Source organism: Rhagoletis pomonella, unplaced genomic scaffold (assembly GCF_013731165.1).
Source record: "Rhagoletis pomonella isolate Grant_MI unplaced genomic scaffold, Rhpom_1.0 Rhpom_scaffold_00002, whole genome shotgun sequence".
Lineage (NCBI taxonomy): Eukaryota > Metazoa > Arthropoda > Insecta > Diptera > Tephritidae > Rhagoletis > Rhagoletis pomonella.
The window spans coordinates 44320699-44325229 of NW_023458556.1; the positions used below are offsets into that span (position 1 = coordinate 44320699).

Consider the following 4531-nt stretch of genomic DNA (forward strand, 5'->3'; position numbering starts at 1 on the left):
GCTGCAAACGTCTTCTGGTTTGTAGTCCTTTGTAAGAAAATATGTACATATGTATGTATTATAACAAAAATGTTGAAACTAAAAATAGTGGACAAATCTTACCCAATTCAAAAGCTAACTTCCCTTTAATATGTTCGTCTTTAAAATGGTCCATACAAATTCTCCACGTTTTTGGTTTAAAATCTTTAGATCGCCGGCAAAACTTCAACCATTTTTCTTGCTGTTTCGGGTCCTCCGGGAAACGGAAAAAAGCTCTTTTTTCAGACGGGTCCCTGCGTTGGCTTACACACCGCACACTGCATTGCAATTTTTATTTTATGTAAATTTATTTCATTTGATGAGCGTATTTTTGTATTGAGTATTTCAATTTATTTCATTTGGGTGTATGTTAATACATCCTACCAAAATCTGTGAAAAAGCAATTTCGGAAAGTGTTGGTAGGGTAGGGATGTCAGTGGCAAAAATACATCGATGTTTTTCCTCGCATCGATACGTCGAAACTTACATTTTATTTGTCGAAGCATCGGAGGGAGTACATCGATGCATCGATATGCATAGGGTTTTCCTCCACTATGGATATAAAACATTAAGAACCTTTTTCGGTATGTAGTTTTATAGCTCATAAAATTTTACTATAACAAAGTGCAAGTCAGCCAAAGAAAATATATTAAAAATTAAAGCAATCGAAACCAGCACTTTATTATACTAACATTTTATGAGCTATAAAACTGCATCTTCCTCTCTATGAACTTCAGACAAAGCTATGTTTGGCCGTTCGATGTACTTGAGATGTCAGTTTAGAGAAAACATCGATGCATCAATGCCTCGATGCATCGACAATTTATACATCGAGTGGAAAATTGTCGATGCATCGAAGCAAAACATCGATATTTTCGATGCATCGATGTTTTTTCTGCATCCCTACGGTAGGGCCTTTGTGAATTAAGGTAACGGTATGTAGAATTTGTCAAATTGTCGCTGAAAGTACGAAACCGCGTATCGTCATTGTGTAAAACCACGTAACTGACATTTTTTGCCAAAAATTGGATTTGCTCACACAAGCTCTTGGCTCAATTCTTATCCAATCGTCCTGAAATATACTAGGAGGAAATGCGATTGCTTTATAAATAAGAGCGCCATTTTGAAATATGAGTGTTTTTGATATCTAGAAAGTAATTTATGCAACCTCACATACGCGGTTTTGCATTTTGTTGATACGCTAAATGACGAAATGTTTTTTATAGTAAGAAGAGTTGTTACATCAATGTGAGAGCTTTTCGCATGAAATTTGAAGCGCCTGAAATGTATATGTGTATATGGCACGCCGTCTTCAAAAGTCACAACTCAAAATTTAGTACTTTTGAAATTATGCGCAAAAAATGTACACAGAGCTTTTATTTACCTTTCAGGAAAAGCTGGAACAAATTTTTGTTATGTTTTAAAAAAATCTAATGGCGTTATCGTTTCCGCGGAAAATCCTACCTTCTTATTGTCCTCTAAACAAGAAACACAAACAACCGAGCAATAAAAAGTCGACATTTTTTGTAGAAACGAAAACGACATAAGTAAAGTCGCCTTTGCCCATATGATTATCATGTGCTAAGAAATAGTTTTTCGCGTTTTCTCACAAACGTATTATTTTGAGTTGTGACTCTTTTGACTTCAATAGTGTAATAACCAAAAAAATACAAAATTGCCACTACTTTATCTCACTTGAACAAAAAATGTACCCTGCAAATCATTTTTTCAGAGTATTCTGAATTGTAGAGATATTTTAACTAATTCGTAAAGATCTCATCCGATTTTTTGCAGAATTTTCTAAAATGAAATGAACTGTGCACACTTCGATTCTTTTACGAAATTTCGGAAGAGAATCGGTAAATAAATGAAAATAATGCTGCTATGTGTATAATTTCTTGCAGAAGTTTTTCAGAATTTTCTTTATTTTTCGTACCGAAATTTCTTTACGAGTTCGTGTCAAACACTTCATATAATTTTCTTTGGAGATTCTTAAAAAAGCGTTACAGAAATGAGATACTCCTAATGATTTTGGTAAGAATTTGGGGAACTTTGGTTTGCAGGCTATTAATTTTTACCATGCGAGTATATGAGTGTAAATTCAAAACTCTAAAGTCGTTTATCTCGAGTTCTACTTTTTTGAGTTATGACACTATTGAAGTAAATGAAAAATATTAACTTATTATTTTGCTAGTAGCTACCCTGCAAACCAAAGTTCCCGAAATCTTAACGAAATTGTAAAGAAACTCGGAAATGTGTTTCGAATTCTGTAATGATTTCTTTACCAATTTTCAAAGCAAATCGTATGAAGGGGTTGACACGAACTCGTAAAGAAATATCTATAGGACTTTTTAACTAAAATTCTAAAAGATTTCTTTAGGAATACTTTGTTAAATTTCTGAATGAAAATTCTAAAGGATTTCTTTAAATATATTTTGTTCAATTTCTAAAGGAAAATTCTAAAAGATCTCTCTAAGAATATTTTTTCAGCATTCTGAAGAAAAGTTAGAATAGATTTCTTAAAGAATATTTTGCCAACCTTCTGAAAGAAATTAAACACGGAAATTTTTGGAAATTAATCGCTACAGTTTATTCGGTTTATATACTATATGAAATGTATGAGAGCGGGATTTCAATTACTATCCGGCTGTTTGCGACGATAGCGACCAAATAATTATAAAATGCTTGTTTGCCTATGAGGCAGCTTAATGTTAGCTACAAAAGAATTCAGAATTCAGAATAGTTTTCAAGGTTTAAGGTAAGTAAATGTACAATAAACTGATAAATATAAATTTTAAGCGTTCAAAAGGTAAGTATTTAAAATTGTAGTAAAAGCTAACTATTTCATGGTATAAAGAAGGTAAATACAACATGTTTAAGGTTGATATTTGCTTTGAATGTAAAAATTAGAAAAAAAAGTTAAATTTAATAAATTTATAATTCTATTAAGTTTGGACTCATGTCCTCGACAATTCCGTGAAGGTCCTTTGTAGAGTTGAAAAATCTTTTAATGATGGATTCAGTGTTGTCCAGCTTAGCATTCCCATCTGCAGACACACAGGAATCTGTGAACGAAGTAATCTTATTTAGCTGCATACATATTACGCTGTAGGTACGCTAAAATTACGCAAAAACAGGCCGAGATACGTAAACTAAATTTTTAACCGACTTAAAAAATATGAGAAGGTTATCAATTCCTCAATAATCGCAATATTAAACTTACCTTGTTGGCTTGTTCTTATTTTTTTTAATTTTCGGTTCTTATAAATAAACGCGTTTATAGCACAAAATCACAAAAAGATATATATTTTTTTTTTTGGTGCGTCAGATTTTTTTTTATATTTTCAATGCCGATTGTGACATTATTATAATTACGTTATTGATTTTATTTCGAAATTTCCTAAAAGAATCGAAGTGTGCACAGTACATTTCATCTTAGAAAATTCGACAAAAAATCGGAAAGAAAATAATGGAATCTTTACGACTTTCTTCCGCAATTTCTTAAAACAATCGAAGTGTGCACAGTTTATTTCATTTTAGAAAATTCGGCAAAAAATCGGAGGAGATCTTTACGAATTCTTTAAAATTTCTCTACAATTCAGAATACTCTGTTAAAATGGTTTGCAGGGTACGTACATATGTATGTATATACATACATAATTATAAACTCACAAGCAGGGTTGCCACTTTGGTAAATTATTACCAAAATTGGTAGAAAAAATTTTGGTTGGTAAAAAGGTAAATTTTTCCTCATTTTGGTCGATTTTTGATGAACTTTCCGTTCTCGATTTATTTTTCGGAGTTATCTTTGAATATATTATAAATTTCTGTGCATACTTTTTATATAATTACATACGTATAAATTTATATCGATATAAGGCGAACATATCGCGCTCCATTCAACTAATTTTATTGGAATCCTGAGGAGCTCTTGACTGCCTAAATATTTTAAATGATTATTCAAATATAAAGAAAAAATTTACAGGTATGTAATTACGCACTATGATTGTTCGCAAAAAAATAAATCAACGCAATTTTTTATTAATGGAAAAAAATAAAAAAAAAATCAACGGGATTAAAATGCACATTGTTGGCTATACTCAAATATTATTTGCTTTAAAACTCCATACCTTAAATTGTTCTAAAAATTCAGAGTAAATAATTCGAAATTTAGACGAAAATTTTTGGAATTTTTCTTTATATTGTATATAGTTAGAATCATCGATTTCTTTGGATTTAGTTAAAGCAATAAAAAAAAATTACTCGAAAAATATTGCGAATATTAAAAAAATCACTTTTTTGAGTTACAGTATTTGTCTATAATAACTCGAGTTGAAGTTTTTCAAATAATGAAGTTTTATTGTTACTTTTAGTTTCATCACTCCCGCTTTTGCTTGAAGGAAACTGAGAATATGCCAATAATATGATTCAAATACCGTATAACTAGTTAAATAAAAAGTTCTTAAAAACTATTTTTATTCCTATTGAAATAACAAAAAATAAATAAAAAAAA

The 4531-nt window shown here is 30.5% G+C and overlaps 1 long non-coding RNA gene across 2 annotated transcripts in view; it reads right to left on the reverse strand.

Moving 5' to 3' along the window:
• The window catches only part of LOC118733668, a 1595-nt gene extending 541 nt beyond the window's left edge, over positions 1-1054 (reverse strand). Inside the window, exons 1-3 of one of the 2 annotated variants that reach the window (XR_004992280.1) lie at positions 711-1054; positions 506-570; positions 103-408 (exon numbers count right to left, since the gene is read on the reverse strand). This is a non-coding gene — a long non-coding RNA (uncharacterized LOC118733668). Of the gene's footprint in view, positions 1-102; positions 409-505; positions 595-710 lie in introns of both variants that reach the window. The other variant, XR_004992279.1, reaches the window with a different exon arrangement.
• Between the last annotated feature and the right edge of the window lie 3477 nt (positions 1055-4531).